General features: G+C 46.1%; 1 long non-coding RNA gene across 1 annotated transcript in view; it reads left to right on the top strand.

The window, feature by feature from the left end:
* Positions 1-2464: 2464 nt before the first annotated feature.
* Positions 2465-25696, top strand: part of LOC136600972 (uncharacterized) — a 260202-nt gene continuing 236970 nt past the window's right edge. Inside the window, exon 1 of the long non-coding RNA XR_010789278.1 lies at positions 2465-2504. This is a non-coding gene — a long non-coding RNA (uncharacterized lncRNA). The remainder of the gene's footprint in view (positions 2505-25696) is intronic.

The following is a 25696-nucleotide window of genomic DNA, read 5'->3' as shown; positions in this document are numbered from 1 at the left end:
ATTTTCACAAGCCTTCATCCACAGAAGATCTCTGCTTAGTTCTCCAAGATGATTGGAACAACCCACCGAGTTCTTTCAAAAACTGTGTACAAGTGTACCTAGAAGAATTGATGCTGTTTTGAAGGCACTCTGACTGCAGCATTTTCTAAAACCTTTGCAGTTCTTTGTCCCTCCGGGGACTAAATAAAGTAGAGATAAATTAAAGAATTTTTAATTATTGCAACAATAAAAATATTAAAGTTTTTAAAGAAACCTATTTTCCCAATCTCATCAAAAAATACTTAAAATGTAAAACTTGGTATTACTTTGTGCAATTTATTAAAATATCACATTATCAATCCTGCAGGGTGAAAAAAAAGCACAATGCCAGAATTACACTTCTGTGGTCAACGAGTCTCCAAGAAAAAATTTGAATAAAAAGCAAATAAATTGAATTGAATAAAAATCAAAAAGTTATTGATGTATCCCAAAATAGGACAAAAAAATTACAGGTTATTCCACAAAAAAATAAGACCCCACAGCTGCAGCAATGTTAAAATAAAAAAATACTCTGTTCTGTTCTTCTCTTACTGTAGATTTTCATAGCCATCAGTGATATTCACACAAGAATAGTTGAAATTACGGCGATCCGGGGGGTCCGCACAGGAGCAGGAGGGTCACACCGAGGAGCTGGGAGGGCAGAGGGGTCACACATCATGATGGCTCTTACCAGACTCCTTCCCAGAGGGCTGTATGCGATTTCAGCCTGAGCACCGCAGGGCCTCTTCCAGACACCCGGGGAACAGGGATGGCCAATAAACATGCAACAGGAATGTAGATTTGTCACGGGTGACGCCACCATTCCCTTCCCAACGGTATTGGAGAAAGAAAGAGTCCACAACTGTGTAACTTTTAGCACCTCAGACCCTGGGAACGGTCAGGGCCGGGCAAAACTTTACTTGATAATATACTCGGTATAAAGCAAAAATACAGGAGACGGACGAGCAGGCAATAAACAGTAGATTGGAGGTCAGGGAGGAAACACAGGATGAAACCGGTCCTGCAGGTCAAGTTATCTGACAGGATTCGCTCCTGAAAGGGGAACTCTCTAGAGGAGGATAGGGGTAGGGTCGCTGCTCTCCTCCACGATTCCTGGAACAGGGGTCATCAGGAATTCTGTCTTCTATTCTCTGCACCACATGAGGGTCAAAGGTACCCCCATGTGGCTAGCACTCTCTCTCCACAACAACCAGCAGGAATGGAAGCCCCTTTTGCTGCTCTCACACGCACTTCTATAACCTGACTTGTACCACATGACAGGACATAAATGGATACATTGCAGGCAAATCCCAGTCTCTTGCAAACTTTTCACTCACCATTTGCTGTAGCTGTGCAATCCATATAACAAAGACGAGACACTTTGCACAGCGAACCTACACAAGACATAACATATATGACACTTATGGAGGGGCCAGGAGAGGATGTACTAGGCCACTACAAAATAAGTGTAAATAGCACCGCAAACCATTCAATGCACAGGATGAAAATCACCTTTAGGGCGCCCACCCACTGGCGATTTTTTTTTCTTTGCGTTTTGCGTTTTTTCTCAAGAGCAATTAGAATTGAATGTACTCCTGTCCACTGGCGTTTTTTTTTGCGGTGCGTTGCGATTTTTAACATAGGAACTGTCAGTTGCATATGTGTCCTTATTTTTCTCCTAATGCACCCATGAATGTCAATGGAAATTAATGGAAAAGGCGCGAAAAAGCCGCGAAAAACGCGCCGAAAACGCTGCGTTTTTCACGCACGAAAATCGCAAACGCCAGTGGGTGGGCGCCCTTATTCACTTGCTTATAAACGGTACAAGACTCTATTTACAGACAGTCGGTCATCCAATGCTTCCAGCTCTTCACACAACATGTATGTGCCTTGTGAAGGTGTCATGCCACTACAATCACCGGAAGAAGAAGAAGAAGAAGGAGTACCTCTGCACTGGGCCTTCAGAAAATCTTACTCACTGGTTGCTCACTCTTTCTCTTGAGGGCTCACTTACAATTTATGTGCACTCTTGCGCTCGGGAAACCTCTCCCCCTCTTCCATCTTCAACACATGAGGGCTGAAGGTGCCCCCATGTGCCCCTATGCTTTCTCTCTCTACTCCAGAATATGGAAAAGTTATGATTTTTTTGAAAGTGGGGAAGAAAAATGAAATTTTAAAAAAGTAGAAAAAAAGGGCTGCAGCGGGAAGGGTTGAGGGTTGTGTTCTGTTTTTACGATCTTCATATCCATCAGTGATATTCACAGAAGAATAAGTGTAAATTACACTGCAAACCATTCAATGCACAGGATGAAAATCACCTTTATTCACTTGCTTATAAACGGTACAAGTCTCTATTTACAGACAGTTGGTCATCCAATGCTTCCAGCTCTTCACACAACATGTATGTACCTTGTGAAGGTGCCCCTACAATCACCGTGAGACATTAGATTGGTCGTCAGCGGTAAAGACAGACCTGAAGGGCTCAGGTGAGACTAGAGGAATCAAAGATAAATCAATGAGTTTACTATAATGAGATGATAAATACCTTCCATTGCTTCAATTAATCCATTCATCTTCATACAGTATATGAAATTCACTTTTGATTGTCCCCATCTTCATGTTATCAGGCCTCGGTCTTTGGTTCCAGTATAAGACCTCCTGCACACGACAGATTTGAATCTGACATTTGGGATTGCGCAGCAGGATCTGACCCTGTACCCAGTGGGTAATCCCGCTTACCTGTCCGGATTCTTCTTTATCTGTACTGCAGGAGTGCTGGCCATCTCACTGGCGCACATACACAGTACTGATTATGCCACGCCATCACTAGGCGATGACGCGGATCCCACGACCCTTCTGTAGTGCTTACTGCGGAAGAGCTGCAGGATTTACAGCTTCCATTGACTTCAAAGGAAGCCTTCCATGTGGAAATCCGCACAGAATAGAACTTGCTGCGATTTTCCTGCCACAAGCGGAAATTTACGTTCGTGTGCAGGAAGCAGCGGTTCTCTATAAGAGGCAATGGGCATTGTTTGCTGTGGAATCTGGGGACAGCCGCCGGCCCCGAATTCTGCAAGTCAAATCTGCCCGTGTGCTGGAGCCATAAGGAGCTACAAAATTGTTGACATTTAAATATGCGACAATGGCCGACCTTAGCTACATGTGACCCAGGCAGTCGCACAGGGTAACAGCCACCAGCTTGTGAGGGCGAAAACAGATGGCTGTAGGTAATCTCCCCCCTTAGGACTGCCTGGCCAGTTCATGTTTTACTTCCATGTGACAATGTCTTGTGGAGTTACATGAATCATCCTCCTCATGGCTCTGTCTCCACCCCTCTAATGTTCTGGGGCACCACTGTCAGCCCACAGGCGCTCCCACAACACAATCAATTAGGTTTTCTATTATATTTATGTTAAGAGCTTGGTTCAGGTGCTGTATTCATGCACTGGCCTTGGTTCTAGGCTGTATTTGTTATAAGCTTGGTTCTGATACATATCTTTTTTTCTTTATGCTAGGAAGGGGGTAGGGTGAAAAAAAATTCTTCCTCTTTCTTGTTGTCATCACCAGATGAATACACGCTGCTACCAAAGTGGCCTTGCATGCTAACCTCAACTGTTTTTATAGCCCAATACTCCAGCAATGCCCCCTTTACTGTAAACGACTGAATAAAATTTAAATTTTATCATACTGGTATATTGCTGTGGCCCAGTAGCTTCGTAGGCTCTGCATTTGGCTGTAGCACACCACCTCACTCTCAACTAGATCATGGTTCCTGAAAGTTAAGTTCTCCAGCATGACTGATAACCAATGGGCAAAGAAGTTATTGTCCAGCTCTGCTCCCTCATGAACCCCAAAACTTCTATGGGCTCGAACTACATGGCAGTCCACACTTTTCAGAAATTCCATCATTCGCTCAGATTATGGACCTCTTTCAGTTGGGCACTTCTGGTGTTTCCTACCTAGGTTCATTGTCCATTAGCCTCCTGTACCACCTGCCACTGCAACCCAGCCCTGGGCATCTACCTGTACCCGTGTTGGCAACCTTGGGCCTCAGCTCATTTTTTGCCACTCACTGATGAAGGTCATTCTTGACTGTAGCAACATCTCCTGTTCTCTCGCTGGAGCGTCTCATATAGGCCTCAGGACTCTCTCGGTTCGGCTCACTGCAGGTTCAGTCACAGTTGGTAAGTTCATTACTTTTAAACGGTTCAGATGTTCTAGAGTTGGTATTTTTGCTGGTCAGTTCATACTGTTCCAGTATCGATACTGGTGCATTATGTCTCCATCGGAACAAGGGCTGGAGACATAGGTTGGACAGCCAAAGTGACAGGGAGCACCCACGTAACGCCCCCGTAGCACCTTACATGTGATGAGCACCCCTTCCTGCGCTGTGGTGGCTGGTTCTGGGGAGGACTGACAGCTGCTGTTTGGCAGGAGCGCCGTTAACAATGTTGAGGCCAACGATCACAAGCAGGCGCAGGGCGAGTGGCGGAGGCGCTTCTAGGAGCTTTCGGCCTACAAATACCAACACTGGTAGAGAGATCCGATTTCAGGAGTTTCTCGGTCTTGGTGGCGTTGGCACGGTCAAGCAGCAGTAGCCGGCCAGCGAGTAACCCGGGGGCGACGGCCTGCTGCTTCCATACACCTAGTCCTGAAAGTCTCGCCCAGCCAATCACAAGCTGTGGGTGTGCATTTTAACTAAGGCCGCACAATCCAGGTTTCCACCCATTCTGCTGGTGGAGACATAATGCACCAGTACCTCCGGTATCATGGGTTGGTTTATTCTGCCATCTATACCATATAACACTGGTGCAAGCCAGGCAGAGCCAAACACCAGGTCAGGATCTTTTCAATAAACTGGATGGCACCTTGGCTATCAGTAACCACTTGTTGGTAAAACGTAACGGACTCTACTGCTCAGAAGGCAGTCTTTATTCACTTTTGCCAATGCTTGGCGGTGCTCTGAGTCATTGCGTAACACATCATGTGATTGTTTTCAGTAAGAGAAACCAAGTAATCTTGTAGATATGATACCTTTTAATGGCTCACAAAAATAAATGATGATATAGCAAGCTTTTAAACCTACTCAGGGTTCTTCCTCAGGCTTATGTCTCTACTGGCTAACACGGTACCATTTTTTTTTCATAGTAACACATCAATAACAGTTTTCTACATCCTAATGTGTCAACTATGTGACTCCCCTGCATGAGTTTTACTGTATTCTATATGGTGGGCGGTCCTCATGGTTCTTACATGTATTTTCAAGCTGTTTGACCGGTACGGCATTGAAAAACGCATTGAGCACTTGTGGTTTTGAGTGCAGCCCAGTAGCGTAGTGTAAGGACAGCAGGTGGCAGTGTTTTCCTTGCTGCATACAAAGAAGTTGCACATGTGTACATGCAGACATGTATGTATAGATGCGCACACACATTCAAGAAGAAGAGTGCTAATGCAGCGTCTTCGTTGGCAGATCCCTGCTGACCTACAATAGTTGGCCCAGAAGGCATTTTCTGTTATGGAAAGAGCAGCTCTGGAGCACAAACTGCTGCTTTACGGCTCAGTCAGACGGGCGTTTTTTGCTGTGCATGTTTTTTGTGATTCCCATCTATATAGAACCAATGCTTTTCAATAGGAGCGGTCACATCTGATTTTTACATGTGCATAAAATTCCCACCTACAACAGATAGAACGTATGGGTGTCAATGAACGCGGTCATGTGATTTTTTTCATGCGTGAATAAAGGCATGTAATAAACACCCGTCTGACTGAGCCCTTAAGGTGAAATTCTGTGCAGATGAAAATAGGAGATATCCCTGGGCCGATGTATGGAGCAATGTCACATTTATTGGATGTTAGTACGGGTTTATGATTTCTATCTGTTTGTATCTCATCAGCTCGATGACATTTGTAAGGAAAAGTCCAGCATTTTTGACAACTGTAGGCTGAGTGTTGTTGTGGTTCTACGGACCAATCATGAGTGTGGAATATTATTTACCGTCTTATATCATTACATGTAATCGCCACGTGTCGTTATTTATGCAGGATTTTGTTTGACTGGTTTCTATTAGAGATGAGCGAGCACCAAAATGCTCGGGTGCTCGTTACTCGGGACGAAATTATCGCGATGCTCGAGGGTTCGTTTCGAATAACGAACCCCATTGAAGTCAATGGGCGACCCGAGCATTTTTGTATATCGCCGATGCTCACTAAGGTTTCCATTTGTGAAAATCTGGGCAATTCAAGAAAGTGATGGAAACGACATAGCAACGGATGGGGCAGGCGAGGGGCTACATGTTGGGCTGCATCACAAGTTACCAGGTCCCACTATTAAGCCACAATAGCGGCAAGAGTGCCCCCCCCTCCCAACAATTTTTACTTCTGAAAAGCCCTCATTAGCAATGCATACCTTAGCTAAGCACCACACTACCTCCAACAAAGCACAATCACTGCCTGCATGACACTCCGCTGCCACTTCTCCTGGGTTACAGCTGCCCTCATGCCACACCACCCTCATGTCTATTTATAAGTGCGTCTGCCATGACGAGGGACCGCAGGCACACACTGCAGAGGGTTGGCACGGCTAGGCAGCGACCCTCTTTAAAAGGGGCGGGGCAATAGCCCACAATGCTGTACAGAAGCAATGAGAAATATAATCCTGTGCCACCACCATCAGGAGCTGCACACGTGGGCATAGCAATGGGGAACCTATGTGCCACACACTATTCATTCTGTCAAGGTGTCTGCATGCCCCAGTCAGACCGCGGTTTTTAATTCATAGACACAGGCAGGTACAACTCCCTATTGTGAAGTCCCTGTGGACCGACAGCATGGGTGGCTCCCTGGAACCCATCGGCGGTACATAAAAATATCCCATTGCATTGCCCAACACAGCTGAGGTAGTAATGTTGTGCTTAATGCAGGTGGGCTTCGGCCCACACTGCATGCCCCAGTCTGACTGGGGTTCTTTAGAAGTGGAAACAGATGCATTTATAATTCCCTGTGGACCCACAGCATGGGTGGGTGCCAGGAAGCCACCGGCGGTACATAAATATATCCCATTGCATTGCCCAACACAGCGGATGTAACGTCAGCTGTAATGCAGGTGGGCTAAAAATTAATTTGATTACACTGTAGGCGAGGGCCCACAAAAATTGCTGTATCAACAGTACTAATGTACATCAGAAAAATTGGCCCTGGCCAACCAAGAGGGCAGGTGAAATCCATTAATCGCTTTGGTTAATGTGGCTGAAGTGGTAACTAGGCCTGGAGGCAGCCCAGTTTAACGAAAAATTGATTCAAGTTAAAGTTTCAACGCTTTTAAGAGCATTGAAACGTATAAAAAATTTTAAGAAAAATTATATGACTGAGCCTTGTGGCCCTAAGAAAAATTGCCCGTTCGGCGTCATTATGTGAGGTTTCAGGAGGAGGAGCAGGAGGAGGAGGAGGAATATTATACACAGATTGATGAAGCAGAAATGTCCCCGTTTTGGATGATGAGAGAGAACGATGCTTCCATCCGCGGGTGCAGCCTATGTATTGCTTAGGTATCGCTGCTGTCCACTGGTGGAGAAGAGAAGTCTGGGGAAATCCAGGCTTTGTTCATCTTGATGAGTGTAAGCCTGTCGGCACTGTCGGTTGACAGGCGGGTACGCTTATCTGTGATGATTCCCCCAGCCGCACTAAACACCCTCTCTGACAAGACGCTAGCCGCAGGACAAGCAAGCACCTCCAGGGCATACAGCGCTAGTTCAGGCCACGTGTCCAGCTTCGACACCCAGTAGTTGTAGGGGGCAGAGGCGTCAGGGAGGACGGTCGTGCGATCGGCTACGTACTCCCTCACCATCCTTTTACAGTGCTCCCGCCGACTCAGCCTTGACTGGGGAGCGGTGACACAGTCTTGCTGGGGAGCCATAAAGCTGTCCAGGGCCTTAAAGACTGTTGTATTGCTTGTGCTGTACATGCTGCTCGATCTCCGCACCTCCCCTGCTACCTGGCCCTCGGAAGTGCGCCTTCTGCCACTAGCGCTGTCGGATGGGAATTTTACCATCAGTTTGTCCACCAGGGTCCTGTGGTATAGCAACACTCTCGAACCCCTTTCCTCTTCGGGAATGAGAGTGGAAAGGTTCTCCTTATACCGTGGGTCGAGCAGTGTGTACACCCAGTAATCCGTAGTGGCCAGAATGCGTGCAACGCGAGGGTCACGAGAAAGGCATCCTAACATGAAGTCAGCCATGTGTGCCAGGGTACCTGTACGCAACACATGGCTGTCCGCACTAGGAAGATCACTTTCAGGATCCTCCTCCTCCTCCTCCTCCTGCTCCTCAGGCCATACACGCTGAAATGATGACAGGCAAGCAGCATGGGTACCGTCAGCAGTGGGCCAAGCTGTCTCTTCCCCCTCCTCCTCATCCTCCTCATGCTCCTCCTCCTCCTCCTCAACGCGCTGAGATATAGACAGGAGGGTGCTCTGACTATCCAGCGACATACTGTCTTCCCCCGGCTCTGTTTCCGAGCGCAAAGCGGCTGCCTTTATGGTTTGCAGGGAACTTCTCAAGATGCATAGCAGAGGAATGGTGACGCTAATGATTGCAGCATCGCCGCTCACCACCTGGGTAGACTGCTCAAAGTTTCGAAGGACCTGGCAGATGTCTGCCAACCAGGCCCACTCTTCTGAAAATAATTGAGGAGGCTGACTCCCACTGCGCCGCCCATGTTGGAGTTGGTATTCCACTATAGCTCTACGCTGCTCATAGAGCCTGGCCAACATGTGGAGCGTAGAGTTTCACCGTGTGGGCACGTCGCACAGCAGTCGGTGCACTGGCAGATTAAACCGATGTTGCAGTGTCCGCAGGGTGGCAGCGTCCGTGTGGGACTTACGGAAATGTGCGCAGAGCCGGCGCACCTTTACGAGCAGGTCTGACAAGCGTGGGTACCTTTTCAGAAAGCGCTGAACCACCAAATTAAAGACGTGGGCCAGGCATGGCACGTGCGTGAGGCTGCCGAGCTGCAGAGCCGCCACCAGGTTACGGCCATTGTCACACACGACCATGCCCGGTTGGAGGCTTAGCGGCGCAAGCCAACGGTCCGTCTGCTCTGTCAGACCCTGCAGCAGTTCGTGGGCCGTGTGCCTCTTATCTCCTAAGCTGAGTAGTTTCAGCACAGCCTGCTGACGCTTGCCCACCGCTGTGCTGCCACGACGCGTGACACCGACTGCTGGCGACGCGCTGCTGCTGACACATCTTGATTGCGAGACAGAGGTTGCATTGGAGGAGGAGGAGGAGGAGGGTGGTTTAGTGGAGGAACCATACACCGCCGCAGATACCACCACCGAGCTGGGGCTCGCAATTCTGGGGGTGGGTAGGACGTGAGCGGTCCCAGGCTCTGACTCTGTCCCAGCCTCCACTAAATTCACCCAATGTGCCGTCAGGGAGATGTAGTGGCCCTGCCCGCCTGTGCTTGTCCACGTGTCCGTTGTTAAATGGACCTTGGCAGTAACCGCGTTGGTGAGGGCGCGTACAATGTTGCAGGAGACGTGGTCGTGCAGGGCTGGGACGGCAGATCGGGAAAAGTAGTGGCGACTGGGAACTGAGTAGCGCGGGGCCGCCGCCGCCATCATACTTTTGAAGGACTCCGTTTCCACAACCCTATACGGCAGCATCTCAAGGCTGATAAATTTGCCTATCTGGACAGTTAACGCTTGAGCATGCGGGTGCGTGGCGGCGTACTTGCGCTTGCGCTCTAACACTTGCGCTAGCGACGGCTGGACGGTTGCTGGATTGGGCCGAGGACAGCGGAGGTGAGGGTGTGGGTGCAGGCCAGGACACGGTAGTGCCTGTGTCCTCAGAGGGGGGTTGGATCTCAGTGGCAGGTTGGGGCACAGGGGGAGAGGCAGCGGTGCAAACCGGAGGCGGTGAACGGCCTTCGTCCCACCTTGTGGGGTGCTTGGCCATCATATGTCTGCGCATGCTGGTGGTGGTGAGGCTGTTGGTGGTGGCTCCCCGGCTGATCTTGGCGCGACAAAGGTTGCACACCACTGTTCGTCGGTCGTCAGGCGTCTCTGTGAAAAACTGCCAGACCTTAGAGCACCTTGGCCTCTGCAGGGTGGCATGGCGCGAGGGTGCGCTTTGGGAAACAGTTGGTGGATTATTCGGTCTGGCCCTGCCTCTACCCCTGGCCACCGCACTGTCTCTTGCAACCTGCCCTGCTGCTGCCCTTGCCTCCCCCTCTGAAGACCTGTCCTCCTGAGTAGGCGTTGCACACCAGGTGGGGTCAGTCACCTCATCGTCCTGCTGCTCTTCCTCCGAATCCTCTCTGCGCTCCTCCCTCGGACTTACTGCCCTTACTACTACCTCACCGATAGACAACTGTGTCTCATCGTCATCGTCCTCCTCACCCACTGAAAGGTCTTGAGACAGTTGCCGGAAGTCCCCAGCCTCATCCCCCGGACCCCGGGAACTTTCCAATGGTTGGGCATCAGTGACGATAAACTCCTCTGGTGGGAGAGGAACCACTGCTGCCCAATCTGAGCAGGGGCCCGAGAACAGTTCCTGGGAGTGTTCCCGCTCCTGAGCATGTGTCATGGTAGTGGAGTGAGGAGGCTGGGAGGAAGGAGGAGCAGCAGACAGAGGATTCGGATTTGCAGCAGTGGACGGCGCAGAACTGTGGGTGGACGATAGGTTGCTCGAAGCACTTTCTGCCATCCACGACAGGACCTGCTCACACTGCTCATTTTCTAATAACGGTCTCCTGCGTGGACCCATTAATTGGGCGATGAATGTGGGGACGCCAGAAACGTGCCTCTCTCCTAATCGCGCAGCAGTTGGCTGCGATACACCTGGATCAGGAGTTCGGCCTATGCCCACACCCTCACTTGGCCCTCCGCGTCCTCGGCCGCGTCCACGTCCTCTAGGCCTACCCCTACCCCTCAGCATGCTGTATTACCAGTGATTTGATTTCCCAGGCAGGAAATAAATTGGCGCAAGCCTGCAGGCCAAATATACTTTTTTCCCTTTTTTTTAAAAGGATAGGCCCACTGCGTCTATTCAATGAATAATAAGTTTAATAACTGTGTTGTGCCCCTGCAAATGTGTCACAGAACTTTAGTGTTGCAGAGTTATTAACTACAGCTGAGCAAGGAATTTCACAGGCAGGAAATAAATTGGCGCAAGCCTGCTGTTAAACGTAGCTGGCTGCGTATGAATTTTTTACTATCTCCACCCACCACACACGTACACAGAACGCTGAGGACTGACAGAGGCAGGGCACATAGAATTGTTCCCTTTTTTTAAAAAAGAAAAGGCCCACTGACTATATTCAATCAGATAAGAAATATGTTCCACAGAAATGCAGTTATATGAAGTGCAGCAGAGCGGTGATTTTTCCCAGGCAGGCAGGAAGGAAATAAATTGGCGCAAGCCTGCTGTTAAACGTAGCTGGCTGCGTATGAATTTTTTACTATGTCCACCCACCACACACGTACACAGAACGCTGAGGACTGACAGAGGCAGGGCACATAGAATTTTTCCCTTTTGTTGGTAAAGAAAAGGCCCACTGACTATATTCAATCAATAATATATGTCTTCTGGCCCTGCCTACACAATTCTCTCCCTGTAGTATTACTGCCAGGCGCAATGCTCTGCACAGCCGATTTTGAAAAAAAAAAAAAAAATGCAACACTGCTAACAGCAGCCTGCACAGTACTGCACACGGGTAAATGTGGCCCTAAGAAGGACCGTTGGGGTTCTTGAAGCCTACACTCACTCCTAACACTCTCCCTGCCTAACCACCACTTCTGTCCCTGGACTATTAATGCAGGGCACAATGCTCTGCAGACAGCCGATTTTGGAAAAAAAAAAAAGGGCAACACTGCTAACAGCACCCTCCACAGTACTGCACATGGATAGATGTGGCCCTGAAAAGGACCGTTGGGTTTCTTGAAGCCTACACTCACTCCTAACACTCTCCCTACAGCAGCTCCAACACAACAGCACTTTCCCTCAGCTAACTCACAACGCATCTGAGGCGAGCCGCGGGAGGGGCCGACTTTTATACTCGGGTGACATCTGATCGCCCCAGCCACTCACAGCAGGGGGGTGGTATAGGGCTGGAACGTCACAGGGGGAAGTTGTCATGCCTTCCCTGTCTTTCAATTGGCCAGAAAAGCGCGCTAACGTCTCAGAGAGGAAACTGAAAGTAACCGGAACATCGCGTGGTACTCGTTACGAGTAACGAGCATCCCGAACACCCTAATATTCGCCCGAGCATCAAGCTCGGACGAGTACGTTCACTCATCTCTAGTAACACATCATGTGATTGTTTTCAGTAAGAGAAACCAAGTAATCTTGTAGATATGATACCTTTTAATGGCTCACAAAAATAAATGATGATATAGCAAGCTTTCAAACCTACTCAGGGTTCTTCCTCAGGCTTATGTCTCTACTGGCTAACACGGTACCATTTTTTTTTCATAGTAACACATCAATAACAGTTTTCTACATCCTAATGTGTCAACTATGTGACTCCCCTGCATGAGTTTTACTGTATTCTATATGGTGGGCGGTCCTCATGGTTCTTACATGTATTTTCAAGCTGTTTGACCGGTACGGCATTGAAAAACGCATTGAGCACTTGTGGTTTTGAGTGCAGCCCAGTAGCGTAGTGTAAGGACAGCAGGTGGCAGTGTTTTCCTTGCTGCATACAAAGAAGTTGCACATGCGTCCATGCAGACATGTATGTATAGATGCGCACACACATTCAAGAAGAAGAGTGCTAATGCAGCGTCTTCGTTGGCAGATCCCTGCTGACCTACACTAGTTGGCCCAGAAGGCATTTTCTGTTATGGAAAGAGCAGCTCTGGAGCACAAACTGCTGCTTTACGGCTCAGTCAGACGGGCGTTTTTTGCTGTGCATGTTTTTTGTGATTCCCATCTATATAGAACCAATGCTTTTCAATAGGAGCGGTCACGTCTGATTTTTACATGTGCATAAAATTCCCACCTACAACAGATAGAACGTATGGGTGTCAATGAACGCGGTCATGTGATTTTTTTCATGCGTGAATAAAGGCATGTAATAAACGCCCGTCTGACTGAGCCCTTAAGGCCTCCTTCCCACGAACGGATTTACGCCGCGTAAATTCGCGGCAAAAATCCGCTGCGTGGCCCCCTGCTATTAGGTTCTATTGAACCTAATAGCACAATGCTCACGATGCGTAATTCCACCGCGGAATTACGCACCGTGATTTCTCCCGTCCTCACCCGCAGCATGCTCTATTTGCTGCGGGTGAGGACGGGCTGTACGCGCTGACGGCTTCCATTGCAGTCAATGGAAGCCGTCTGTTCACGCTATCTCCCGCTGTAACCAGCGGGAGATAGCATGAAAAAACGCTTCCCCACCTACTGCCGCAGCGTCATTTGACGCGGCCGGCGCGTCACGTGACACTGCCGGCCGCGTCACGTGACGCGGTGGGCGTGTCACACGACGCGGCGGCGGTGGGCGGGGAAGCGTTTTCGCGCTATCTCCCGCAGGTAAGTATAGGGGCTCTGGGGGGCGCCGTGACGGGCTTCACTGCGTAATATTACGCGGCGGAGCCCGTCACGCTCGTGGGAAGGAGGCCTAAGGTGAAATTCTGTGCAGATGAAAATAGGAGATATTCCTTGGCCGATGTATGGAGCAATGTCACATTTATTGGATGTTAGTACGGGTTTATGATTTCTATCTGTTTATATCTCATCAGCTCGATGACATTTGTAAGGAAAAGTCCAGCATTTTTGACAACTGTAGGCTGAGTGTTGTTGTGGTTCTACGGACCAATCATGAGTGTGGAATATTATTTACCGTCTTATATCATTACATGTAATCGCCACGTGTCGTTATTTATGCAGGATTTTGTTTGACTGGTTTCTATCTTTCATGCCCAGGATTTGGTCTCCAACATTTTTCACTAGGGGGTTGTGCGGATCTTACAGGGAAACCAAAAGTCGTACAATTCTACATTTTGATTGGACACTAAAACATTGATAATAGGGCCACATTAGGGCCCCATCGGAAGTCACAATTCAAAATTGAATGTAGTGGGAAGTAAATCTGATCCCATAGAGGTTTAAGGATTTCACATGACCACCAGATATGTAGCAGAGATCCAACCTGTCCATAACATCTCCAACACAAACCAGAAGTACCAGGAAACATTTGAGACAAGCGGTAGATGCCACCTATATAAACGTCTTCTTAATGATTGGCACAACAAGAGGTCTTAGTACCCAACTGACATACAGAAGCCATTGGTCCTCAATAAAGGTCTCCTGAAGTTCTGTTTCCCAGTTTTTTTCTGAAAAGAGGGAAGGGGAGTTGGAATTAAAGGACAGTGCTGTGTAGGCTCCGGTTATACAGGCATATCGGTGCTACAAAATCGCAATGATATCACAACTGTGTTCATGCAATTTTGTAGCGTCAGTGATGCTTTGCTGTTGTCTGTGATAAAATTGGTTAAAAAACAGGTTAAACCCTCCCCTAAAATAAGCCCTAGCTGAATTTCCCCCCAAAAAAGGAGAATACTTACCTAGCAGGTATGGTCCAGGTCCTCCCGCTGTTCCCTTGAGCTCTGTTGGCCATTCTGCAGTCCTCGTTCACCCACAGAAGATCACTTCCTGGTTGCGGGATTCAAAAATCACACCTCCAGGAAGCGATGTCTCTGTTTGGTTCCTCCAGCTCGACTCGACCAATCAATGCCACGCTCGATCAACCAATATGGTTCATCCAGCTCTGCATTGATTAGTTGAGAAGAGTTTGAAGAACCAATCACGTTGTGGAAGTCGGATTCATAAATTGGCTGAGCCATGATTGGCCAATTCATAAATCCCGCCTCTATTAAAGTACTGCTCTTTAATAATCTTTTTTTCCTGGTGAGATCGTTCACACTGTTCATCACTTACATCCCTGAATCTTGGAATCGCTGGTCTTTCATGAGTTTCTGGATTTGTAGTCCATCGAATTTACCTGCTTTCAGCTTCTCCATGCTCATCACAGGAAGTTTTCTACATTTGTAGCCAAAATGCTTTCCATTCCTCTTCAATGTCTTTACACATTGCTTCATCAACCCAAGTTTGATGTTTAGTAGTGGCAATATGTATCATATGTACTAATAGGTGGGAGTTGTGCCCATCATGTACAAAAGTACCAGGTGATCGCACATTGGTTTTAGGGCCCAATCAGATGGTTGTATGTGAACTGTGCCTGAGATTCTCTGGTACAAAATGCACCAGAGAGCACACAGACACACATCTGTGAACTGTCAGAGCCCCACAGGTAGAGGATATTGCATGTCCAACTCTGGCCTGTGATATAGACCAAAATAGAACATGCTGCAATGTTTTCACATGTGCTTGTGAAATTATTGAATTATATTTCATGCAGTAGTGTTGTGTGCATAATATTTGTGCTGTGTGTATGGCAAGATGTACAAGTGCAAAAGACACACATTGTAGAGAAATTTTACTAACAGGGTATCATATACTGAGTATGCAGCTTTGTCATAATTAACCTTTGTAATGTTTTACTAAGAGAGAAGTATAACACATGCTGTAGACTTGTTAACCTTGTGGGGGTTGCCACACTATATAACCTCTCACATTGGAACAATAAACACAGAAGAGCTTGGAAATATCACTTAAATATGTCTCATTGTTTTCTTCTCCAATGCATCAAATGATAATTAGGCATACCTGATTGATAAGCCTGCAATACCTTTCTAGTATCAGCTAAGTTAAGTGATTACACTAAAAGAAAATCAGTCCTTGTGAAAAAATGTTTATGTTTATAGCCAAATTGGCTATAATGGGTCTGTGTGATGCCCGTAAAATGCACGAAGAGCAGCCAGATGGTAAATGCTCCCGTGTGAATGGGCCCTTATAATGCGAAACCAAGAAGAGTGCCCTTCCCCCCCCCCCCCCCCCTTACTTCTTTTCTTTCATTTTATTGAGGTGCGGGGTCCATCCACATTAATCTCTTGCTACAAATAAGCACTATAAAGGAATAATATTAAAATGAAGCCGCTCCAGGACTCAAAGAATATATCTTTAATTTAGGATGTTGGATTATAAATATAAAATATAATTACAAATCTAAAAATAAATCTTAAAAACCAACAATGTTGTTTGCTGGCACCAGATGGTATTAGGTAATCTTGGCAGCAGGTGGTATCTATTGTTGGTTGGTGGCTGCAGAATGTATTAGGTAATCTTGGCAGCAGGTGGTATCTATTGTTGGTTGGTGGCTGCAGAATGTATTAGGTGTTCCTGGCAGCAGGTGGTATCTATTTTTGGTTGGTGGCTGCAGATGGTATTGGGTGTTCTTGGCAGCAGGTGGTATCTATTGTTGGTTGGTGGCAGCAGGTGGTATTAGGTGCTCTTAGCAGCAGGTAGTATCTATTGTTGGTTTGTGGCCGCAGCTGGTATTAGGTGTTCTTAGCAGCAGGTAGTATCTATTGTTGGTTGGTGGCTGCAGGTGGTATTAGGTATTCTTGGCAGCAGGTGGTATCTATTTTTGGTTGGTGGCTGCAGGTGGTATTAGGTGTTTATGACAGCAGGTGGTATCTATTGTTGATTGGTGGCTGCAGATGGTATTGGGTGTTCTTGGCAGCAGGTGGTATTATTGGTAGGTGGCTGCAGATGGTATTAGGTGTTCTTGGCAGCAGGTGGTATCTATTGTTGGTTGGTGGCTGCAGCTGGTATTGGGTGTTCTTGGCAGCAGATGATATTTATTGTTGGTTGGTGGCTGCAGGTGGTATTAGGTGTTCCTGGCAGCAGGTGGTATCTATTGTTGGTTGGTGGCTGCAGCTGGTATTAGGAGTTTTTGGCAGCAGGTGGTATCTGTTGTTGGTAGGTGGCTGCAGGTGGTATTAGCTGTTCTTGGCAGCAGGTGGTTTTTGATGTTGGTTGATGGCAACAGATGGTATTTGCTGCTGTTTGACATCTCCCCTGATGTTATGGGGAATGTCACTTCCTGCATAAAGAAAACATAAAGACAATTTAGTTAAACCTTCTTTTAAGGAATAGGCAGTGTGGTAGCACAGATGGCCTGCAGAGGGCAGTAGAGCAGTCATTCTGCTAGTAAATTACAGAAAACCCTTGTGTGGGTATGACAGGGAGGATGCGGATAAGGAAAATGCTGTACAGCCCTGCTGAGGTGTCCTGAGCGTCTGGAAGTCCAGTGATGAGTGGACAAGTGTTGATTTCCACTGATGCACATGATATATAGCAGTATAGAGCCAGTATGGCTGAAGATGGAATGCTATATGTGATAAAGTCTGCTGATGGAGTTGCAGAGATTTAAAGGACCAGTAAGGCCAGAATTGGCCGGACATGGGCTACTGAAGTGCGACAACCCCCAAACTCAATAACCCCAAGATGCCACTATATATAATCACTGTGATGGGTCGCCCATTGTTATACTGTCTAGCATTAGATGCCATGATCTCATGTGTTTCAAATCAGACATCGCCTGTTATTAGAAAGCCGGTCAGCTCATGTGGATGTTCACACTGGGAGAGTTTTCTGGTTTGGTTCATCGAGCTCTGCATTGATTGGCTGAGCTGTGGCTTTTAAGAACCAATCAGAGCGAGCGCTTCCTGTAGGTGGGATTTATGACCCCCCTGAAGACTGCAAACAAGTATGCTGGAGTATGGGGAGGAGAGCGCCTGTTAGGTAATGTATTGTTTGTTTTTAAATGCAGCTAGGGCCTATTTTAGGAGTAGAACTTTTGTTTCAAGCTGCCCCGAAAATGCCGGCAAAAGAGCGATACAAAGTTGTGCGACTTTGTAGCACGACAAAATGGTGATATTGCCGCAAGAAAACGCAGCAATATCGCGGGAACACAACTATTATATCGCTGTGATTTTCTACATTCTCCTTTGTACAGGCTACAAAGGGCTCAAAAATAAACTATATATTTTACAAAAATTGGGTTTCTTTTGTTTTTTTTTTACCCCTAACAAAATTCAAAAACAGCAAAAAAAATCAGTGATGGATATTTTAAAAACTGACCTATATGTCACAGAAAAAAAATGCAGCAAAATTAATTTTGACAGCTGATGGAAAAAAACAAATAGGGCAGTAAAACCACCACATGGGCAAAATCCCCCCCAAAATGTCTGGTCCTTTAGGGACAAAACATCCTGGTCCTTGAGGGGTTAAAACAACTTTTCCCAGAAGTGAAGAGGAATGATATGGAAGGACCTGAAGACTAGGAGAACTTTACAAATATATACACATAAGGCTTTTCATAGACTGGAGTAGTGTAGCTGCTGTAAGACATATCATTAGCGCTATATGTTACCTCGTCGCGGTCTTATTGCGGTATTATTGCCGGTCCCTGAGACTATCTCCGTCTCCTCTTCCTTCTTGTCCTGGTGGTTTTCAGACCTGAAAAATTACAAAATCCAGTGTAAGAATAATTCCCAAGGATCTTGTTATCGTGTGAAGTTGGTGCCATCAGGGAGGAGGACTCGTATATGTACATGGAGACAGATTATACCGAGCAGGACAGTCGGGGAAGTTCATGCATCCATTTGGGGGCTCTAGATAATATTACACCACTAGTATAAACGTCCATTGCAGACTCCAGATCAGTCGATACTAGTGATGGCGAACCTTTTAGAGATCGAGTGCCCAAAGTGCAACCCAAAACCCACTTATTTATCACAAAGTGCCAACACACCAGGGGGCGGGGCTTATCACCACGTATGATTTTACCTCCGTCATTATAAAAAGGACAGGGCCGCATATCTGCAGCTGATTTCATACTTTGCGGCGCTCCCCCTCACCTCCTTTGTAGGCTTTCCCACCTGAACAGTGAACCACATCTGAACAGGCCGCTGGGAACAGAAAGCCAGGAAGTGCTGACAGTGGGAAGCCTTGGCATGCGGGGACACACCGCATACTATGAAATCAGCTGTGGATATGCCACGTAAATTTTAGCAACGGACATTCCACAGCATTTCTACCAAGTGTAAACATACCCTAAGTCAGCTTTAGGTATTCTGCCATGTGCAGAGTAGCCCCGATAGTATATGTGACCCCCCCAGTGGCCTTAGTAGTAAAATTGTCCCTCACAGTGGCCTCAGTAGTAATAATGTCCCCTTTATTGGCCCAGGTAGTAACAGTGACCCCTACAGTTGTCCCAGTAGTAATAGTGACCCCCACAGTGGCCTCGGTAGTACTACTATTATTACTGGGTCCAATATATTACTAATAGTGTCCACTATATTGGCCCCAGTAATAATATTAACCCCACAATAGCCCCAGTAGTAGTAGCCCTTCCCCCCCTGAGACCCATATACTTACCTCCTCTTTGTAGTCTTATGAACACTATTAGTCTTCTCGGCGCTGCTGTAGGTCGCTCGAGCTGATGGAGGTTCTTTTCTTCTCCCCTTCTCCTAAGGAAACAATGAGAAGAGGTCAGGGAAGTATGATCCCAGGTGCGCACACTGACATCAGTGTGTGTGACCGGCACAAGCGGCGCTAATAAAATTGGTATTTTTTTTATTAGACTTCAGGGCCGGCAGTGACTGCTACCTCAACAAGAACTACAAGAACTTACTCTTCCTCTGGTCTTATGACTTCATTCTCAACAGTAAATGTATCGGATGTTTTCTCCTGTTGTCCATTTTGTCCTGTAAAATAGACACGGCCTATAAGATTAGATGTTCATATAATGCACATTGATCCCCTCCGCTGCCGGCCTGGAGTTGGAGACCCCATAAAATACTAGATAATGACATAAAGCACAATTCCCTAATATATTAGTAGAACGGCAGCTGCTCATTTTATCCCAACAATGTATATTGGGGAAAATGAGAAAGTTTGGTACCGTTAAAATCTCACGGTGGGGATCAATCTTTTCATCAAGCTATAAGCAAACTTTTTACCATGTCTGAGAGATGTGCGTCCTAACTCCGGGACTCTCGCCTATCTCCAGATTGGGGTCTCGCACCCGGTAAAGTAATTGATGACTACCGCATGCATGCAGAGAGGGAATAGAAGAGAGGTCATGGATGTGCGCGGCGCTCTCCATTCACCTCTATGGGACTGACTGTTTTTAGCTCTGTGACTCCCATAGAAGTGAATGGACAGACTCTTGCTCATGGGTGGTCTTCTCTCCATTCATTCTCTGCCTGGATGCATCAGCCATCAGCTGTATTACCCTGAAGTTTAGAAATCCATGTGGGTCCCCGAGGTGAGAATCACATCTATCAGACATTTATCCTGCGGTTATGCCATGATTTTCTATCCATTAGGATAGATAGATAGATAGATAGATAGATAGATAGATAGATAGATAGATAGATAGATAGATAGATAGATAGATGGATGGATGGATGGATGGATGGATGGATGGATGGATGGATGGATGGATGGATAGATAGATAGATAGATAGATAGATAGATAGATAGATAGATAGATAGATAGATAGATAGATAGATAGATAGATAGATTAGATTATTTATGTTGCATTTACCATCGGATTCGTCGCTATTCTCTGTGGAATTGGATGATCCTCCACTCTCGATGTCATCTGGGGCTTCATCCGTCCTCTTTTTCCTTTAAAGTAGTAAAATTAGAAGTCACCTTGTGAGTCCGAGCAGTAAAACAAGCCCCAAGAAATGTACAGCACAATAAAATATACCCGTTAACCCCTTCTTGACGTGCTCTGTTTTTTTTTGTATTTTTAGAATTTTTTCTCCACTTTAAAAAAATGGAGTGCCATGAAAAAAAAAAAGAAATTCTGCCATATTTGGGGGTTTTGTGTCTACGGTTTATAATCTACAGCGAAATTTTTTTTTTTTCAATTTAGATTCTTTTATTCTAAATATGGGAAAATGTTTTATTTTTACTTTTATTACGTTTTATTTTTTTATTAAAATAATACAACTTTTTCAAAACTGATTTTTACATTTTTTTCCTCCCCATAGGGAACAAGAACTTGCGATGGTTTGATCGCTCCTGCAGTATGATGTAATACCATAGTATTACATTATATTGCAATCTGACAGGAAATCTATCAAGCCACACCACAGGCTCCCGGCTGCCATGGCAAATACACAGCACTCTCATATCTCATCACAGGGAACTATTCGGGACTCCTAAACATAAACCGTGGCAATTAAAGTATTAACAGCTCTGTTCAGCGGCGTTGCTCATTGGAGCTGTTGTGGACGGGTGCCGTCTGTTTCTTCCCCGGACCCCTTTCCATACAATCCCTGAACTTCCGTGACATAACAGTACATACTGGAGCGCTAAGGGGTTAATATGTCATGTGATAATGTGAGGATGCGCTATTTCCTATGTAGACTGCAGTGTAGCTGATAAAAGTATTATTTACAATACTTACTTGTGTCTTTCGTAGAGACACTTGCCCACCCCATATACGAGTACCAAGATGTAGGGGGCCAGAGCTGGTAGAATGAACCTGATGTTATATTCTATTCGATCTATAATGGTGGGCTTCTCTTCTATCTTCTTTCTTGGTACATCTAGAAAAGAAGAAACAATAGAAGTTATTAATAATCTGCCTTTTATTCATTAGGTCGTTAGTATTACAACTGCGGATTCCAAAATGAGTTGTTATTTGGGATGTAAGGATGGGCGGCTCCTACCGATCCTTGTTCCCCAGCATGTACAATAAGGCACCAGGAATTCCTATAACCCCCACCCCCAATGAGCAGTTTATTCAGCACATTATTGACGCTCTCCTCAGCCGCCTGCGGCCCCCCGTTGGGCACCACATCTTGCCCTGCCACAGTCCAGGGGCTCACAGGGGGCACTAACTTATACAGGTACCATGCCAGCCTCTTACACATTGCCAGCGACCATCTAGGCCAGTTTTAGTGAAAGCTATTCAGTACAAGGGAATATTTACAATGTGTTCGGCTGATACATTGGGGATATGGAGAATAGTTCCCACCTGCAATGTATGCAGACAATGTGTAGGCGCACCAACAGCGGTATGTGTGAGGCTACATTCGCACGGGTGCCCCATATCAGGCCAAGAGACTCCGCCTAATATCAAACTTGGCAACTTGCCACTTTCACGACGAGCCGATGAGTTTTTGCTTAAAGATTCCATCACTTCTGTGAGATTGCGATTTTCTCATCTGAGAAAAGATCCCAGGAGCTTCCCATGGGCTGCAATGGAAATTAATTGCATACGATTTTTTTTTGTGCTTCCATAGGAAACAATGGGGGATTCCTTCTGCGGGAACATCCAATAATAGGACATGCTGAGATCTTAGTTCCCCTCAGTATCGCTGTGAGTGAAAAATCTCTCATGTGAATAGACCGTTCAAAAGAATGGATTTCACATTTGTGTGGGATTTGCGTGTCTTGCATTGTACAAAACTCCTGCAAGATTCTTGGCCGTGTGAATAAGCCCTTAAAGTAACATTAGCCTGAATGCCAGGACCCAAGGCTCCCCAGCAGAACATCACCCAGAGTCACATAGACTTCCCAATGCCATCTCTTCCCATAATAAGCGACGCACACACATCCAATAAGGAACAACTCTACTGACAAAATGAGAAGCAACCGGTAACCCCTCTATCTCTAGTGAACCCCCTTCTTCTACATCTAGTAGTGAGTGTCTGCAGTACGGAGAGAATGCTATTAACTACCCTGTTTCCCAGAAAATAAGCCCTAGCATAATTTTTCAGGATTTGTGAGGATGCTGTAAATATAAGCCCTACTCCAAAAATTAGCCTTAAAAACAGTTAATTAAAAAACAAAAGTCAATGTAAACAGTGTCCCGGCAGCCATACATGTAAAAAAGAAAAATATTTTGGAGCAAATATTAATATAAGACCCTGTCTTATTTTTTGGGAAACAGGGTATATATAGCTAATCTATATGTTATTAGGCTGAACTCTTAGATCCCTCCGCCCATATCACCTCCCCATGCTAGGATTAACCCCTTGTGCAGTAATGTACTTACCTTCATATTTTGCGTTGAAGATTCGAACTGCATGCACTGATGGTAATAGCAGCAGAGTCACTAATATCATTTTCACAATCATTTTCTCTTCTCTCTCTCACTTTCTATACAGAATGAGCTCATCTCACTGTAACATCACTTTATATACCTGCAGCGTCTGTGACATCACAGATTGGAACCAAAGACCATAGTGACCTCATAGAAGCCTCACATGCAGCCGTGTACACGTATGTGTGATGTCACAACAAGCAGTAAACATGAAGCATCCATCTCTGTATCTTCCTACTATGACCAGTCTTGTGTCAGAGGATTCCTGCTAGAACATGGCCATCATGGGGGCCGGTAGTTACCGTTACTGGAGTGCTGACGGATCAGAGGACCTTCTGATGGACCCTGATGATACATGTGAGGCGGCCCTCATAGATATCTGTTGGAGATGAAGGCTCCTCTGCCACCATGAATAAGTCTACTGCTGCCGGAATCCATATCTTGCTAACAATGTCACAAACATTTAGGGTTATTACAAATGATCCTCCGATGTGATCCGCGTTTTTGTGCGATGCGAAGCGACAGAAAGGAAGGCTCCTCCGGGAAACATGGGCCACAAAACATCGCAAATCAGGGCAATATTCAGCAATGTAGCCGCCTACAAAACATCACTAATGTGAAGGAACCCATTGGAAGGCATGGGCTTCACATACATGCGGTTTGTAGTGCTGTCGCATCACAAGAAAATCGCGCAATTTTGTTGCCCTGTGAAAGTGGCCAAATAGCCACAAAAATGTGTTAATGTGGATTTATACAGAACTGTAGAGGATTTAGGCAGAAGTGGGAAAAATGCTGCAAAGCAAGAATTTTTTTTTTAAACTCCAGGTGTCTGCAGGACAATGACCCCAAACATCCAGACACAGAAGGATTTGCGCAAGTCTTCATCCACAACAGATCTGGGCTTAGTTCTCCAAGGTGTTTGAAACAACCCCCCTGCTGAGTTCCTTCAAAAACTGTGTGCAAGTGTCCCTAGAACTTGTGTACAGTTCCAGGGGCGTACCTAAAGGCTAAGGGGCCCGGGTGCAAAAGTCCAGCTGGGCCCCCCCTCCATCTGTACCCATATCTATACCTAAACTGTGCTAATTTACAAACATGATGCAGCCCCTTGGCGTAAGCCTTCTCATCAGGACTCCTTTCCTTGACTACATAAAGACCTGTTGGTAATGTCTTAGGCCGCTTTCAAAATTGTGCGAGATTTGTGCGTTGCAAGACGCACATGAATATGACCCCATTGTTTTGCATGCGATCATACACGGGAGCGATGTTTTTTTTCCTGTGCATCACACGAGAATATGATGATGTGATGGGAGCTGGATATAACACAACAACCCCTCACATCCGTGGGCACAGCACACGTTGGCGAGTGTGATAGGGGGCATAGTTTCAGAATCACTCGTGTGAAATTAGCCTAAGGCCGGCTGCACACGGCTGGATTTGCATAGCGGAATATGGCGCTGGCATCCGCCTACAGATTCCGCAGCATGTACCGCCCGCAGCATGCTATGGAAAAGCGTTTTTCCCTTTACACGAGCGGAAATCAATTGTGGTTTTCCGCTCACGGAGGAAAAATCACGGCATGCTGTATTCTAGTGCAGATTCTGCACGGACGGCCTCCATTGAACTCAATGCAAGCCGTGCGACCTGCTGCCCTGACATTGCGGAAAAGTCGCGGGCAGCCGTGTCATCAACTAGCAACGGCGCTGGAAAGTCAGTGATTAAAAGGAAAAAAACTGTACTGCGCGGGTCCGACGGCTCGCCATGTAGACCATCCGCAGTACAGGAAAAAGAAAGAAATTACAGGTACGCACGGATGCCAGCGGGGCACAGGGTGGGATTCCGCTGCGGGCTCACGCATGCAGAATCCGACCCAGTTGTGTGCAGCCGGCCTTACACTGTGCATGGATTTTGTTGCATTTTTGAACCACAATTAAAATCACATCCAGAAACCGCATGCACAATTATAAACCGCACGGGGGTTCAAACAGTACAGGCGGGTTTTAAACTGCATGCAGGTTTCTGATGTGATTTTCAGTTGTGTGTAAAGTGTTCAAATATACAGTATATACCCAGGTTACACCAGCTGTACATATAATTATATACAGTATATACCCAGGTTATACCAGCTGTACATATAATTATATACAGTATATACCCAGGTTATACCAGCTGTACATATATAATTATATACAGTATATACCCAGGTTACACCAGCTGTAACATATAATTATATACAGTATATACCCATGTTACACCAGCTGTACATATATAATTATATACAGTATATACACAGATCATACCAGCTGTACATATATAATTATATACAGTATATACCCAGGTTACACCAGCTGTAACATATAATTATATACAGTATATACCCATGTTACACCAGCTGTACATATATAATTATATACAGTATATACACAGATCATACCAGCTGTACATATATAATTATATACAGTATATACCCAGGTTATACCAGCTGTACATATATAATTATATACAGTATATACCCAGGTTACACCAGCTGTACATATAATTATATACAGTATATACCCAGGTTATACCAGCTGTACATATATAATTATATACAGTATATACCCAGGTTACACCAGCTGTACATATAATTATATACAGTATATACACAGA

The sequence above is a fragment of the Eleutherodactylus coqui genome, unplaced genomic scaffold (genome assembly GCF_035609145.1).
Source record: "Eleutherodactylus coqui strain aEleCoq1 unplaced genomic scaffold, aEleCoq1.hap1 HAP1_SCAFFOLD_36, whole genome shotgun sequence".
Lineage (NCBI taxonomy): Eukaryota > Metazoa > Chordata > Amphibia > Anura > Eleutherodactylidae > Eleutherodactylus > Eleutherodactylus coqui.
Note: the sequence above shows the minus strand (reverse complement) of the source record. Positions and strands in the feature narration are given on the sequence as shown.